Below are 17,349 nucleotides of genomic sequence, written 5' to 3' on the forward strand. Positions count from 1 at the left end.
CGTAACAATTCTATGCAATTGGTGTATTTATGATCCTGTTTTATAAATGAAGACATGGAGGCATGGAGGAGCTGCTCCACAGTCCATGCTCTTAATCTACACTGAAGCAAGGTGACTAGAGGCTGACTACACATTTCAAACCCAAGGTGTGAGTCCTGGCTTCCGGGAGCTCTCAGCCTGCTTGGAGGAAAGATAGACTATCAAATGGAGTGTCCCAATACTGAATCCAGTGTGTGCAATGCCCAGTGCGAACTAGGAACAAAGGAGGGAGGGACTGTGCCTGGCGTCATCAAGGGAGATGTTTCAAAGGTGCCCGACCTAAGCCTTCATATGTGAGTAGGAGTTTGCTGGGAGGCGAGATGGGGGAAGTCATTCCTCGCACAGGGAAGAGCACGTGCAAAGGCCCGGAGGTGTGAGCAGCTTGATGTACTTGGGGAGTTCCAAGCCCTGTGTGGGTGGGAGGCGATCCATGGCAGCTGAGGCTGGGGGAGGTAGAGCCCAGGTCCTGCAGAAATGGGGGTGAATCCCGAAGGCATTCCCACTCCTCAACCTGCAAGCCGCTCATCCGTCTTGAGCCTGTTTCCTCACCTGGAAAATGGGAATAATCATGCTGTACGAAAGCCATGACTCCCCATTTAGCCTGGCCACTTCGGCGCCCACTCCCCTGACTTCACCAGCCAAACTCGCTCCATCGGGAATCGCTGATGCTGTCTGATGAGGGAGAGGGCACAGGGGATGCTAAGTTAAGGAATGTGCATCTGGCAATGTGCCCAAGGGGAGGACGGAGAAACGAGGCAGGGAGGAGGCCAGGAGGACTGAACCATTTCAGAATAAGGTCTGTTCTTAGCAGACTGAGGGGCAGAGGGAGGAGTCAGACAGCTCTGCAGTGGCCAGCCTGGGTGCCTGGGCGCCCTGCGGGCCGGCCCATAGAGAGCTGGAACACTGGGAGAGCGGCACATCTCAAACCCAAGAGGGGCTGCTAGAGATGGAGGAGCCGAGCCAGGAGGGGCGGGTCAGCGGGACCAGAGCAACAGACCACGAGGGGTGAAGGGGTGGGACTGGCCATTTTCCCCTTGGTGCTTTTTTTTTTTTTTTTTCCTAAGGTATAATTTGTGTCCAGAGGAAGTGCACAAGTCTTATGGGTACAGTCCGATGGCTTTTCACCTGTGTCTGTCTGTACATCTGTGCAGTCACCATCCAGTGCAAGGTGTAGGGATTGTCTGTGCTCCAGCAAGTTCCTCAAGCTCCTTCCCATTTGATATCCCCCCTCACACCCAACCCTTCCAATGCACACTTGTAAATTCTATCAACAGGGGACCTCTGGCTTTGGGGGAGAAGGGTTAGGACAGGAGGTGAGAAGGCAGTGATGAGCACAGAAGGTTGCAGGGAAGGGAAGGCCCGAGCGAGATGCTGTCTGATGGGAGAAGAGGCCTGCCTGTGTTCACAGGGCAAAGAACCTTTGGGGGAGCAGCTGAAGGCTCCAAGGAGGGGGGTGCACAGGGAGACCTGGGGACTGGGACAAAAAGGGGCCTGTCGTCTTCTGAACTGAATCCCCTTCATGTCCCCAGCACCTCCTGGGTGGGTCTCCTCTCACCTGCCCCCCATTCTTCTTACCCTTTGTCACCCACTCAGGTCTGCTCACGGGGTTGTGGATCAGGCAGCCCCCTGCAGCCAGCTCCAGTGGGGATCACTCCTGCTCCCCTAAAGCCCATAGCCCCACCCTACTCATCAGAGATCTAGGCCCTGGGCTCCCCCCAGCCACCCACCCTCACCCCACCCACGGGCCTGGGCCTGCCCCGGCTGCTCTCCTGCACAGGGCAACATCAGGTGTGGCTACCAGGCCTCAAGCACACTCAGGCCCCTGCAGTTCCCGATCTGTAAATCGGGGGCCAACATGGCTGCCCTGTCACCCCACTGCCCGGGTCTGTCTGGCTCCACACCCAACGCTCTCTCCCCTCCCTCACGCTGCTCCTCGAATTGAGTGGCTGTGGGTTATCATTGAGCCTGGGCTGGGGTCCAAGGCTCTGCCCCTCCCCCAGCGCCCAGGTCATGGAACTGCCCAGGCCAGAAGCACATCAGAGGAAAGCCACCTGCTGCAACTGTACTCAGTGCCCCCCACCCCACCCCACTCTCTCTCCCATTTGGGGATAGTTAGAGCTAAGAATGCCGAGGCCCCATGTACTCCTTTCCGGCACCTACAACCCAGGCACCCAGGCACCCATCAAATCACTCAAAGGAATAAACACATTCCAAGCTCCAACCACGTGCTGCCCAATCCCCGGACATCGCTGACTCACGCTCAAGCCACGCTTCTCGGTGCCCGTCTCCCTGCCTGCACCTGGGTTGGTGAGGGACAAGGGGTCAGGTGCTCTAGACAGGTTGCCACGGTGACACGGAGCCACCTTCCTTCCTCCTCCTCCTCCTGGCCGCCTCCCTGCCGCCTCTTCTTTCATCCTAGCCTTGAGGGCACCACCACCCCACCAGCAGCATCACCCTGTCCTCCCAACTGTGTCGTGGGAGGCCCCATTCCATGGCTTATTGGGGTTCAGGATGCTGTACAGCCCGGGCTTGACTTCACCAAGACTGTGCCACCTGTGCAGGAGAGGCTGATGGCATGGGGGTCTGGCTCAATCGGCTGCTAGGGTCAGGGGAGCAGAGGGCTCAGCCCTGCAAGGGGCAGCAGGGGGACCCCCACCACGTAGCCCTGCAGAGCCCCGGGAGCGTGGCATCTTGGGTAATTATACCTGTTGAGGCCTTTCGTTCCTGCACCTTCAAAGCACCTGTGATTAAGGTGCGGCCCCTTTGAAGTCACCAATCCTCATTACCCGGGACAGGCAGGAGGCCTCATGAGTCAGCTGGGCTCCCGGTGCAGGCCACCCAGGCGGCCTCCTCCCCTCCTCTCTTCCCCCAAAGCCTCTCTGAGAAAGCCCCAGACACAGCTCCCCAGCCCCCTACCTGCCTCTGACCCACGGGGCCAACCTCCCTTTTCTCGCTGGTGGTGTTCCAGGGTGGCTGGCTGCTACCTGAGTTTTGTAAAGAAACTGGAACATGATCCTAGTGATTCCAAGGAAACTTGCAGTAAATCCTTCTCTTTGGCCTGTGTTTGGTGGTTTGTTTGGACTAGGTAAGTTTGAAGTGGACTCAACCAACCCATGCTGGAGGTACAGGTGTGTGTGCGTGTGAGTGAGAGCTCCTTCTCTCTTGCATCTCCAACTCTGGCTCTCTCCACAGCAACCTGGAAATCATCACCAGCCAGAACCCGGAAATCATCACCAACCAGACCCCTGATTCACTCACACGTGCCCCAGATGGCGTCCTCCGGGACCGGCTTGGCTTTGCTTGCTGACAGCTGCTGATGTCTGGAATGCCACCACCCAACAGGAAGGGCTGCATGAAGTCAGAGGCATTTTCCCTTCCTGGATGATTTTCCAAGACCCCTGGGGGTGTTGGATCCATTTAGCAAACCTCCATGGGGGCCTCCCGTGTGTGAGACTGCTCGGGTATGATCGGGGACAAGTAAAGTGGCTGCTTTGTGTCTCAGTTTCCTTGTCTGTCAAATTAGGCTCATTGCTGCTTGCTGAGTTCAGTACATTGCCTGGTGCATAACAAGTGCTCAGTAAATATTAGCTTTGATGAAGGTAATGATGAAGAAGATGATTAAGACCTACTCCTTGTTTGCACTCCATTTGTGTGGTGGTCCACAAATGGAGTGTAATTGTGATTGTCCATTCTCCCGATCTCCAGAAATTTCCTACGTATTTAAAAATAATATATGTACACACATAAATATACACATGCACATATATATTTAAATAAATAAGACATACAGTACATATGGTTCTGAATGATAATTTCCCTTTTTTACTTAATGACAGTCTTAGCTTCCTAGGGCTTCCATAACAAAGTATCACAAACTGGGTGGCTCAAAACAACAGACATTTACTGTGTCACAACTCTGGAGGCCAGTAGTTCAAGGTCAAGATGTCAGCAGGGCTGTGTTCCCTCTGAAACCTGTAGCGGGGAGGCCTTCCTGGCCTCTTCCAGCTTCTAGTATGTATTAGTGTCTTGGATGCTAAAAGAAATACCACACAAGGGGTTGGTTTAGTGACAGGTAATTATTGGCTCTCAATGAAGGCTTGGTTCCCCATGGGGTTGTTATCTTCTGGCTGGCCAGCAAACTTTGGGGTTCCTTGGCTCTTCTGTCACATGGCAATGCACATGTTGGAGTCTTCTCCTTTCTCTTCTGGGTTCTGTTGACTTCTGCCTTCTAGCTGCTCCCTGTGGCTTTTTTTGTGTCCAATTTCCTTTGCTTACAAGGACTTCGGCCCTACTGGATGAAGGCTCACCCCATTCGCTTTGGGTGCACCTTAACTAACAACATCTTCAAAGGTCCTTTTTGCAAATATGTCCACACCCACAGGACCAGGGGTTGGGACCTGAACGTGCCTTTTGTGGGGGACAGGATTCAATCCCCAGCATTTTTCCGGCAATCCTTGGTATCCCTTGGCTTGTAGATGTACCTGCCTTCATCTTCACCTGGGCTTCTCCACTGTGTCTTTCTGTCTGTGTCCCAAATTGCTTCCTTTATAAGGACACCCATCAGAAAGGACTAGGACCCACCCTATTTCCAAATAAGGTCATGTTTATGTGACTGGTGTGTTTTTTGGGGTCACAATTCAACCCATATCTGGAGGGAACCAAAGTTCTATCAGGAACCTGAAGGAGGAGGAGGAATTGACTACAGGAAAGGAAAGGGGTGGAGGTGGGAGCGAGGAAGAGGTGACGGGGACGGCAACATGAGGGCCTCGTGCCAGACAGAAGGTGGCTGCTGGAAATAAACTTGGTGGCTGTGTTTGGGACAGGTTTGTTTAAACAAAATTGGCCCTATAGGGTCTGTTTGCATTTTTCAGTTCCAAACAGAAATTTCAGAAAGATCCCCTTTCCTCTGTTTATTATCATTGACTTATTGACTTTATAACGTGCCAGGCTCTGCGGTAACAGCTGTATTTGCTCATTTCATCCCCACATCAGCCTTGAGAGGATGGTTCTGTTTTACAGAAGGAACTGAGGCTCAGAGGGGCTCCCAGCGTGTTGGAGGTGGAGCTGGGATTCCAACCAGGAGGTATGGCGACTACATGGGTGAAAGGCCTCCAAAGCCCCCTCCACCTCAGCCCTGTCCCTGATCTTCCTCTCCGGGACTTCAGATCCAGCTCTGCCTTGAACTTCCCAATTGAGCGAGCTAAGACATTTTCTTTGGTTTGTTTGGATTGGGTTTTAGTTAGTTGCAATGCAAAAGGTCTAACGTGGGTATGAAATGCAGACGGCAGTACGGCAGTCAGCCATGTGCAGGGTGCTCTGTCGGCATTTCCTACATCATCAGGACCATCCTGCCAGGTGGGACTTTAACTCCACTCCCTGGCAGGCAAACTGAGGCTCAGAGAGGCAAAGCCACATGCCTGAGATCCTGGTGCTGTCAAGTGACAGAAATGGGCTCTTGCTCTGCCTGGTGCCCTGCTCCAGGGCAGCCCACTGGTTCTCCACGCATCCCCAGGGACCAGAGGGGGGGACCCGAGGCTGCAGGTAAATGGACCTCAGTGCTCTGGACTCAGGGCCACTCATCAACTTGCCCTGCTGAGGCCACTTCTGTTCTCTCCACCCTCCCATACTTACCAGGGGTCAGGACTGGATTTGGGGCAGAGGGAAGGGTGGGGGTAAGACTCAGCCTTCCTTTCTGCCTTCCCAGCAGGGGAACTGTCGCCAGTCAGCAACCTTTGGAACAAGCCAGACTAGCTTCGTATGTGATAATTACTGAGCTGGGCTGGTGGATGCAGAGATAAACCCAGCCTGGTCCCCAGGTTGGTTTCCAGTCTGGTGGGGGGACACAGATGCATTCAGATGGCTTATGGTGCCCCATGAGAACAAAACAGAGACGGAAACAATAAATCATTTCTTTAAGTAACTTTCCCCCTTATTTTGAAAATACAACATGCTTTTGGCAAACAAATTTTGGAAAATACAAAGAAGCCTACAAAAGAAAGGAACCAATGTTCACAATCCTGCCTCTTAGGAGAGCCTACTGTTAACATTTTGTTAACGTTTCCTTCCCATTTCTTTTCCTAAGCTTTGTTTTACAGAGTTGAGAGCAGGCGGTCATGCAAATTTATTACGGCCTTTTAATTCAATATTATTCCCTCATGTTATTAGAAATGTATGAGGAGACTGCGTTAATATCTGCACAATATGCCATTGTATGGAGGTTCCCATCACTTATTTAACCATTCTTGGACAACTTTCAGGTTTTGTCAATATTTTGTTAGAAACCAATTCTAACAGGATAGGGGGAAGAGAAGGCTGAGGAGGTAGGGATCAAAGAGGAACCAAGATGAGCTTGGATTTGGTCTTTGGAGGAAAAGGAGCGGTTTGCTAGGTGGAAGGGGGTGGAGTTGGAGGTGTGTCAAGGTGTTCTTTGTTCAGTAACCCTGAGATTGGCTGGCTGGGGAACTATTCTAATCACCCAGAGCTAGGGGTGGGGTGGGGCCCTTAGCCAGGCCAGTGGCCGTGGTCATGGAGTGACGGTATCTTTGAGCCTGGATGGAAAAAACCAATGGACGGTGGAGGTGGGGTGGGGGGTGGGGTAGGTGCAACTCACGAGGGCTCCTAGTGCCACCTGGTGACCCGCCATGTCACTTAGGCCAGGTGACTGTCTCTGAGCCCCTTTTCCCTTTCTGGCAACCCAGGCCTAAAAATACCTACCACCTGCCTCGGTCCGCCAGCCTGGGGCCTCTGTAAGTTGAGACCCAAGAGTGCCCTTGAGCTGGGGCTAAAAACCTGAACTGGGTGTGGTTTGGCCTATACACGCTGGGAGGCTGGGGGGTGGGGTGAGGTTGGAGAAGCGTGGATGCCAGGGGCTGTCTGCTTTGTTAGGTTTCTGTGCTAAGTGTTGCAGATAAGGTGATCACTGGTACAGGGAGTTTGCCCTGGAGGGGTTCAGTATCAGGTGAGAGAGCTGGGAGGTCATAAACAAATGATTAGGATGCAATTGATAAGCCTTGCTCTGCACCTTGCTACAGCCCTGTAGAACTTCCTAACCCAGGGCTAGGAAGGAATTTATGTATAGGACTTTGCTATTATAGGATTTTCCTTCATGCTAGGGCTACTTTTGGGGCATGTTCTTTATGCCAGCCCCTGTACTAAGTAGAGGGATTTCATCAGGAAACAAAAAGGACAAAAATACTTGTCCTAAAAAAAAAAAAATGTCCTGGTAGAGCTTACATTCTACTGTTTGAAGACAAAGAATAAAAGAATAAAATACAACAAATAGGTAAACTATATAATATGATAGAAACTGGTATGGGGTAAAAATCGAGCAGGGTAAGGGATGGATCATGTGGGATCCATGTGGGATTTTTGCAATTTCACTAGGGTGTCCAGGGCTGCCCTCGCTGAGAGGGGGCAGGTGAAAAATCCCCCAAGGAAGGTGAGGGAGGGACCATTCAGGTATCTGGTAGAACAGTGATCCAGGCAGAGAACAGCCAGTGGAAACTCCTTGAGGCCGGAGTTTGCTTGCCTTGTTCTAGAAATGGGTTCAATGTGGAGGGAAAGAACTGGTAGAAGATGAGTTTGGAGGCGTAGGATGTCGCAGGGACTTGTAAAGAGTTTGGCTTTTACTCAGAGTGAAATGGAAAGGCTGGAGGGTTTTGAGCACAGAGGGGCCATGTTCTGAGTTTGGTTTTAAAAAAGCCCTCTGATTCCTATGCTGACATAGACTGGCACAGGGGACAAGGTTGAAAAAAGGGAGACCCATTAGGAGCACATCCCAGTAATCCTGGGCAGAGACTGGCCCAGGATGGTAGCCATGGAGACGGGGTAGCAGAGGTCACAGTGTGGATCTATTTTGCAGGTAGAGCCAACAAGATTTCTTGCTAGAGTGGGTGCAGGAGTGGATGGTGGTGGGTGTGGGTTCAAGGGTGACTCCAAGGTTTTTGGGTGGGTGGGGGGTACTGAAAGGCTGGGGTTGCCATCAGCTGATGAGAGGAAGGTTTGGGGGAAGCAGGTTTGTGTGGAGGGGGAGGCGAGTTCCATTGTGGAAACATTGAGTCGGAGACGCCTACTGGACCTCCAGAGAGTGTTGAGTAGACAGCTCAGGGTAGACGTCTGCACAGGAGATAGAAATACATTTGGAAATCTTCAGCATATCAATGCTAGAACTTGATTTTGTGTTTTTCAGTTAACCCGAGTAATGTATGGTCCTGGCAAACAGAACTGGGGCTAGGCTGCTTGAATAATTTCTGAAGAATTTTGCTAGTTAGGCAGCCTAGAGCTAGGTGCGGCAAGGAAGAACAGCTGGTGGAATAGGAAGAAGCCTTTTTCTGTGCTTAGCAATTTCATCTCGAGAAATTGCACACAGCACTTCGAATACAGTCTTTCCACACTTACACCTGCATCCTTCACTCAACAAATAACCATTATTTTCTCTCATCTTCAAAACAGGCTCAAATGGGGGAACTGGGGCTAAGAGAAGTGACGCGCCAGAGAGAAGCGAGCGTCGGGATCAGAACCTGGAGCCCGCGGGGTCTGACTCGCAGCCCACGGTTCCTGTACCGCGGGAAGCTGTTTGGGGGCAGCGTTGGGGGCCGGGAGGGGTCTGGGGGCTTCCGCGAGCGGCCCCTTTAAGGACAGGCGAGTGATCTCAGTCGCGCGCTCCCCGCCCCGCCCACCCCGGCGGCGCGCCCAGTGCGCAGGCGCGTCGCGGTGGCATTCCGCTGGGCCCAGGGACGCGCCGGCGGCGGCGAGACACCGAGGCTGCGGCGCCGCCTGCTCGCGCGCCGGGTCCGCAGAGTCTGGTCCCCGCGCTTCGCCCACACACATCGCCTCCGCCATGGGCTCCTGAGGTACCGAGGCCGGCCGGCTTCGCGCGGGAGACCCCAAGGGGGGCGGCTACGGACTCTCGGGGGCGGGGGGCGCTGCTCCATTTGGCAGAGGCCCGCGCGGGGGGGTGCCCCGCGGGTCGCGTCGGCCGCCGGTGCCCGAGCGGGGAGAGGGCGAACGCGGTCGGGGAGAGAGGGAGCGAGCGCCGCCGCGTGCGCTCCGCCCTGCCGGGCCCCCTTCTCGCCGACGTGGCGGGGGCCGCGCCTGGCGTGAAATCGGACCTGCTTGTGGAGGTGGCTAGGGGGCAGGGAGGGGCGCGAATGGACAGGCCCTTTGCTGGTGGGATTGTGCGTGCCAGGGTGGGTGTGCTGGCGCCTGGCACGGCCACGTGAGTGGGGGAGACACTCGTGCCCTGTGCGGTGGCTGTGATCTGGTGGGGTGGTTGTTAGGGCCTGGCCTTTGGGGTGCCTGAAGGGAGCGGGTACGTGCCTTGTGCTCAGGTCAGCGTGTCTGGAGGGGCCACGATGGAAGCCTGGGGCTCCAAGGACGTTTGCGTCGAAAAGGGACCATGGACACTGGTTTAGAATGTGTGCATCATTCTGTGGGTTGTACATTTCATCTCTTAGCACACCTTTGACACCTTGGCTTGGTTCTGCTTGCATCTATTGCCAGATGGCTCCAGGCCATTGCAAGGCAGTGGGGTGGGGGCTAGCCTGGGTATCTGTTCCGAATCCATATTCCCTCCGGGGATAGTGCAAGGCCAGACTTTTCACCCCCTCTTAGGAGGGCATGGTGGGGCAAAGCGGATGTTTGCAAGCCTGACACCTGTGTGTGAGGTGAAGAGGCCACGTATTTATTTGTCTGACTGGTTCCTACCTGGTGCTTTATGTAAGGAAAGAAGCAGCAATCTGTGCCCTGGAGGCTTGTGCGCTGCAGAGTCTGCCAGGCAAACAAGCTCACCGTGCACCTGCAGAGGAGGTGCAGGTCTCAGAGGTGTGACTTCCTTGACAGGTTATGCTTGCAGCATCCCTTCCTTTCAGCATGCTTGGCGGGTCCCTTAGGCTCTGTACACATCAAGTCACCTTGTCGGAGGGTGCTGTGAGTGTCAGAGCTGGGGCTGTGGGGTGGGAGGGCCTCAGCAGCCAGTCCTGCATGCCCACTTTGTCAGGCCCTGGGCACACACATGATGTCCCCAGCCTCAGGGAGCTCGCAGGCCAGTGGGGGAATCAGACTTGGAAACAAGTAATTACAGTGATGTGAAAAATAAAGAACAAAGGAATAGAGGTGGTGCAGAGTGGGGTCAGTGCTGGCGGAGGGCGGACGTGGCTGGCAGAAAAGTTCCAACAAAAGGGGACAGTTGACTGAAGCTTGAAGGATGAATATCTAACATTCATGTGGTGCTTTCGTGATTTCCACACAGCAGTGGTGGGAGCAAGGAACTGTTGTTATCCCTGTTTGCAGATGAGGAAACTGAAACCGAGAGAGAATACATGACTCGCTTGTCCATGGTACATGGAAGACGGGGATGGAGTCCGGATCTCTCTCTTGCTGCCTTGTAATTTATTGTGTCTCTACTGTGTGCCAGGCCCCATGTGACGGGCAGGGGGTGCTGAGGATGAATGGGACCTGGTGCGTGTCCTCTATGGGCTCCCCACTTTCTGGGCAGATGGATACAGATAGTGACCCCAATCTGGACACAAAGCCTGGATAGCTAGTGTGGTTGGAGAAGGCACTGTAAATTCCCCTGGAGCACCGTGGTCAACCTGGGCACCTCTGTTCAGCCCTTGGGACCCTGGTGTGTTTTAAGTTCCTCCTAGGGAGGTGGGGGTTAGACAAGGAGCCCCTTTGGAAGCTGGAGTGAAGAGCTTTGAGGCAGAATGGGTGTGAGTGATCCGCCTGTCCTAATTCACTTGGCCGAGTTCTTTGGAGCTCGGACTTCTTGTCTCCATGCTGTTTTCTCCCAGCTTGCTTTGATGATTTTGCTCTTGATTTCTAGCTGGCCGGCCCAGCCCTTTCCCTGAGAGGGGCTCGGTGCTATTTTCAGTCCCTGCTGTGCTCATTTACTCCCGTGAATTCCCTGGAGTGGAAACAGCCTCAGCGAGGCAGGGGACAGCCTTCATTGTTTTGAAGCCCAGAAACAGCAAATGCCCTTCTTGTGCAGCGGGGCCTTTAGGCTGGGGCCCTGAGTGTGTGAGTTCTGGGGGGCCAGCAGCTGGGCTCTGGGCGAGTGCTGGGTGGGGCCTGCCTCGGGAGGAGCTTCAGTCTGAGGCACTCGGGTGGTGTGAGCACTTACTGAAGATCTCCTGCCCGCCTCGCACTGAGCTGGGCCTGGCTCTTGCCCTCTGAGGGTGCATCGTTGACTGAAGGAGACTGACATGTAAAAAAGTGAGCAAGACAGTGCTCTACTTATGTGAACAGAGGGCCCCAAGGCGGCCCAGAGGATGCTAGGAACAGCAGCTCATTTATTGAGTACTTATTGTGTGCCAGGCACAATTCAAAGTGCTTTCGTGAATTACTGCATTTCATCCGCCCCCTGCCCAAGGAGGGGGGGGAGGCGTGACCTCCTGGTTTTGCAGAGGAGGCAGCCCAGGAGGCTTTGAGGGGGAAAAGCTGGGCGGAGGTCACACAGCTGGTCGGAGCTCAGCTTTGAACCAGACAGTCTGACCTAGGAGCCCATGCACTTCCCCTGTTCTGACCCTGGAATGTTCTAGAAGTTTCCTAGAAGCAAAATGTCCTGAGCCTTGGAGGATGCGTAGTGCTTGACCCACGGAGGGAGAGGAGGGCATTCTAGGTAGAGGGAACCCAGGGGCAGAGGTGTGGAGGCCTGGCACACCTTCACCCTCAGGTGGCTGCCGTGGCCTGGGGCAGAGGACTTTGAAGGCCCTGCTCAGGAGTTTGAACTTGGGCCCGTTGTGGTCAGCCAGGAGTCCCCAAGGGTTTCACAAAGGAAGTGACACCATCAGTCTGGTGTTACAGGACAGTATCGTCCCGTAACCACCTTCCTTTTTTTCCCACAAATCACTCCAAGAAGACCCGGCCCCCTTTGGTTTCCCCTCCGGCGAGCCACTGGCATCCTTCCCCTTCTCTTCCTCTGGCTTCTCCTGTACTGATGACCCCACGTGGACGAGGACAGGCCTCTGGAGCTTGCTGTTGTAATGGTGCCTGGTCCACCACCAGTCTCTGCTGCTGGCTGTGAAAGTCTCCACGGAGCTGGAGCTTTTTTTTAGGAGGCCTGCCTTCTCATGCTGTCTGGGATGGTGTGAGCAGCCTGCTCCCTTCTCCCTCTGGGAGCTGTGGTGGCTCTCCGTCACGCACCCCACACTCATCTGTGCTGCAGATAGAGGCAGCAGGGAGTGGTGGGCAGGGCAGGAGTGGGAGCCAGGAGCCCTGGGTTTAGGTCCCTGATCTCATTTGTCAGAACATTGCCGGTCCCTGCCCTGCCCTGCTGGGTGGCTGGGCTGGCCATGTTTCATGCCGCTGTGGGCACTCTCTGTGCTGCACCCTGGGTGGGAGGACTGGGCGCCATCCTTCCTGGTGGGGCTGAAGGCTTTGGGGTGGGCTCTTCCACCAGAGGTCTTTGCCGAACACAGAAGCACAGCTGAGTGGGGTCCATCTGGGGTGTCTGAGAATCGTCTGTGAGGGAAGAGATACGAAAGTGGGGCCCTAGAGGACAATGGGAGCTCCAGACTGGGGGTCAGCATGGAGGCGTGGGCGTCAAGGGACCAGTGACCTGATTTTACTGGACATAGAGCGTGTGGCAGGGGATGGCTGGAGTTGACTTTGAGGAGTCAGAAGTTCAAGAGACCAGGGAGTTGTTGAAGGTTTCAACTGGGCAGTGACATGGTCAGATTTGTGATCCACAAAGGTGATGCTAGTGGCTTTGTGAAGGTAAACAGAGGCAGAAGGCAGCTAGGCTGGGGTCCAGGAGAGAGGTGATGAGGGCTGAGCTTGAGCCATCTGCATGGTGACGGAGAAGAGGGGTTTGAGAGTCTGGTAGATGGGGTGTGGGTGTGAGGTGCCTGGGATGTGAGGGGAGGAGAGGGGAGGACCCCTGAGCCTTGGGATAGGAGGCTGAGAATTCAGGAGGGGCCAGAATGGTCACTGGGGGCCCAGGAGAAGGAGGGGCCTGCTTTGGATTTGGGGGAAGGGAGATAATGACTGAACAGCTCTGGGGACCCGGAGAGAGGACAGAAGGAATTGGGAGATGCAGGTACAAGTCCTCCCTCTTATTGGCCCTGTGGACTTGGACAAGCTGCTAACCAGGTTCTAATCCCCCTTCTTTAAAAATAGGGGGAAGCTCCTTGTTGACTCGTGTGGCCCCGTGACCCTTTAAAGCTCAGTCGCTGAGGTTTGATTTCTTACCCTCTTTTCTCCCCATTTTCATACCTTTCCCAGGGATTAGTGATGAGGGTGAGGGCTCCCTAATCATGGTAAAGGATTAGCCCTTCACCTCCTCCCTTTCTCCGTCTCCCCCATCTTCCTTGATTCTCTACTTTTTCATCATTGATTACCCTGTCTGTCCAAGTCTATTGCTACTATCCTTTACCAGGCCTTGTGCCCTGCAGACACACTCCACCTCAGGTCCTAAGGACAGGAGGAGAGGCCCTCTCTGCTCTGCGAGTCAGCCTTTACCCCTGGAGCTCTGAATGCAGCCCAGGGTAATAGTAGAGTGAGGATCCTACCAGTTCTACCTGGATTCCTCCATCCCCAGAGGTGCTGAAAGTAGTTCATGGATGATGTCTTGCTCCCTAGAAGCCTGAAATGGGTGGATTCGCAGTAAGGCGCGAGTAAACCCGGAGAACAGAGGTCCTTATTTGTTGGTTTTATTTTGTCCTTTGACCACAGCATCCAGACTCCGTCCAGCCCTGGAATAAGGTGTTTTTTTTTCTTCCATATTTTTGGGTGTATGTATGGTAGAAAATGTTTTTTTAAGACACAGAGATAAGTGTTTTCCTGCTTTGGTTACCTTTCCTTTCCCCTTTGAAAGAAATTAGCTACAGAACTGCTTTGTAAAGATGCTTCTTGATATTTCACTTTTGTTCCTTCTCCCCAACCACTCCCTTTTCTCCCCTCTCCTCCAGAACCATAACTTTTCTCTCCACACCCCCTACACCCACTCCAGTCCCAGTCTCCCTTCCCCTCCAACGAGACCTTCATTAGTTTATGATGTTTGCTGCCGAGATGTTATGACGAGGACTCATTGATGTATATGAGCTATTTTTTGATCCATTTAAAAGGAATTGTACATTGTGTAGAAGAAGAAAACCTGAAAAAGAGAGAGAGAGAGAGAGAAAAAAAAAAAGTCCTAGCCATGGATATTGTTGGGAAAAAAAAAATTGGGGGAAATGATGCAATTTCCTTCATTTGTGAAATAGGAGTAATTGACGCGCTGCCCTCTTAGGGCTAACATCTGAGGTCCACAGACCTCTGCGTGGTGCCTGGCTGGCACGTGGTACATGCCCAGTAAACATTGGCTTTTTCCCTTTTATGCCTTTGAGTTTATTCAGGAAAGAGAGGTCACACGCCAGCATGCCAAGCAGTATGTGGGGAGCTGGACATGGCATCTGCCCTCTCGGAGCTGAGTCCAGCTGGGGAGAGAGTCGTCAAGTACACAAGCAGTTGCAGTTGTTGTGGGTGCTCTGGGAATGTGCGGGTGCTCCTGGGAGGTCCCGCCTGGCCAGGCTCTCTCTGCCCAAGTGACATGTTTAAACTGGACTGTGGAGGAGTCACCAAGTGTCAGGTTGGAGGAAGCAAATTCCAGGCAGAGGGAACAGCATTTGCAAAGCATAGGTCTGAGTTCATTTCTAGAAAATTGTTTAACTCTAGGGCTCCGCACTCAGTGGACCCTTAGTAACTGTTAATTAAATGTGATCTTCTTGGCCTCAAAGAGGATAGGAGGGGGAAGTGGTAAAGTAGGAGAGGGCTGTGGAGAGTAGAATTGGAACGTTGTCTGGATTTTGAGTTTTTTCGTCATTCTGCTCCCCACGGCCTCCACCTCTGCCGAAAGGGATGCTGGTGCAGGGAGCTTGATGCAGCCCAGCTAAGTCTGCCAGCATCGCTGCCAGGCACTGACTGTCAAGCTCTGTGTTTCCTAAGGACTGGGGAGGCTCAGACTGAATGCAGAGGAGGTTGAAGCTGGAATCAGGCTGGACACCTGGGCAGTGCTTGTCCACAGGTTGGCTCTTTCTTAGCGTGGCTGAAACCCTGTGCATAGGCAGGGCATAAAAGGATGACCCGTGGCTTCTGGTTGGGAATTTTTCCCATCCCAGGTAAATGATGGCTCGGTGGCACCGTGCCTTGCCCAGAGTAGGTGCTGAAATAGTTTTTGGCTGAACAAATGAATGGCTGGATGGAGCGATGGATGGCATTCCCACTCAGGAGAGAGCTGGAGTTACTCTAGAGAAGTGATGGATTTTAATACCAAACAGATGGGATTGTTTGTTAGGACTGAACTGAAATTAGGAGCCACTGGCATACATTATAAACAGCCTGGGGCAGCCTTGGGCTCGTTCTGTCCGGTGGTCTGGTGGGTCTCAGGCCTGCGATGGAGACAGGAAGCCCCGCAGACGCCTCCTTTTCCTTCTCCTCTGGGTCGGAAACCAGAGGGGAAGATCCCACCCAGAAAACCTTTGTGCCTAACCTGCGTCACTTCCAGCTCTACCACTTTTTAAAAAGTCACACACAACTAAATGAATATTTCATGGAAAGTTTGCACTGTTGATCATAGTGTTTCATTCAGCCTTTTAAAAACAATAGGTTTCTCTGATTTTAAAAATAAGTCCTTGCTGATTATAGCAAACTTGGAACAGAAAAGATTGGGAATGAGAATAAAAATCACCCCAAATTTCATAATTGGGAAACAATTGCTGTTAAAGTTTGGGTGTGTTTTCTTTCTAGGCATAAACGTGTGTTAGCTCATCGTTCCCTTAACGCTGGGTTGTAAGCATTTACCCATAAAATAAAAAAGTCAGCCGTAGACATAAAAGAGTCAGAGAAGTTCCCAGACCTCCTTGGCAGTTTACTTGAAGTTCTCCGCAGGGACTATGAGGTCACCAGCCTTTTTGCTGGGTGACACGATGGCGTGAGTGGTGGACAGAGCCCTGGACTGAATCAAAAAACCTGGCTGATGCCCGTGGGTGAGTCACCTGGTCTCTGAGCCTCACCCTCTAATGGAGCTGCTGACACCTGCTCTGCGCACCTCCAGGGTGCTCCAGGCTCAGGTGAGGTCACAGGCTAGAGAGCCTTGAGCTCTCCAAGGATGGGGGGGCTGGCTTGGAGCGGGGGGCAGGTCTTCATAGTCTTGATAGATGGAAGGAGAGGGTGTGTGTGTGTGTTACTCCTTTTCCAACTTGAAATCTCTTTGGTGATCCTCCTGAAGATTCCTTTGTCTCTGGGGAACTGGGATCCCAGCTACAGACTGGGTCCTTTTACCTGCGGGTCATGGGCGGTCCTAGGTTAGCTGTTCCCCTGCAGCAAGGGGGTGGGGTGAGACCTCCGGAAGTCACTGCAGGTGACACCCTGAAAGGGCTTTTCAGATCAGAAAGCCTCCCTGCCCCGGGGACATGTGTGGAGTTGGGTACCTTTATTTTTCTCCTGCTCAGTCCCTGTGGACTGCCTGCACCCAGGGAGGTCTGCCCTGCGCTGTTGGGTGCTGTTGTTTCCCACAGTCCCCTGGCTCATCACGTACGGCCAAGTGCTGAAGGAAAAAAAAGCTAACACCGTGGCTGCTACCATAGCCTCTGGCAGAGCCTCCTGGGCTCCACTTCCAGCATCCGTGATGCTTTATTTCATCTGAAATTATCAGAGAATCTGGAATCTGAGATACCTGCAAGGCACCATGATGGGTGCTGGTGAAGGGGGGAGGTGAGAATACTAATGAATACTGATGTAAGTATTAATATATACTAATTAATGCTGGTTATTAAATGATATCACTCTATTAACAATTTAATATTATTATACTTGCTGGAATTTGGGTAGGACTTTGTAGTATACAAATTAGCATTTCACGTTTCATTTAATCCTCCCAATGGCCCTGGAGTCTTGGAATCATTGTTCCTGTTTTGTAGGTGGAGCTCCTGAGGCTCAGGAGGGTGAATTTGCAGAAGGCCTGTGGGAGGTAGTGCCCAGGTTTTCTGATTTCAGATCCTGTGCCCTTCCTGCTCTGACTGGCCCCTGCTCAGCCTCTGCCCTCAGAGAGCCGCAGTCCCACAGGATGCCCAGCAGGTTGAATTGTGGCTTAGATTTAGAAAATGCTGTAATAGAAAGTGTGGTCACAGGGGTCCAGGTGGGAGCTGTGGGAGCCTCAGCGGGCAGCAGTGTGCACCGCCTGGGGGGTGGGGCACTCCCCAGGGGAGGGACAGTGAGCTGGGGACAGGTGGAGAAGAGGGGGACGGGCTTTCCAGGTAGAGGGACCACCTTGAGTCCACACAGAGGCGTGAGACAGGCACTAAGTCGAGGCGTGACAGCTGAGTGAGCCCT

At 53.2% G+C, this 17,349-nt stretch overlaps 1 protein-coding gene across 2 annotated transcripts in view; it reads left to right on the forward strand.

The window, feature by feature from the left end:
- Positions 1-8,758: 8,758 nt before the first annotated feature.
- Positions 8,759-17,349, forward strand: part of TMEM184B (transmembrane protein 184B) — a 49,004-nt gene continuing 40,413 nt past the window's right edge. For both annotated transcript variants that reach the window (XM_037846101.1, XM_037846102.1), the window contains exon 1: positions 8,759-8,891. The gene's annotated coding sequence lies outside the window, so the exon portion shown is untranslated. The remainder of the gene's footprint in view (positions 8,892-17,349) is intronic.

This window comes from Choloepus didactylus, chromosome 8 (genome assembly GCF_015220235.1).
Source record: "Choloepus didactylus isolate mChoDid1 chromosome 8, mChoDid1.pri, whole genome shotgun sequence".
NCBI classification, from domain to species: Eukaryota; Metazoa; Chordata; class Mammalia; order Pilosa; family Megalonychidae; genus Choloepus; species Choloepus didactylus.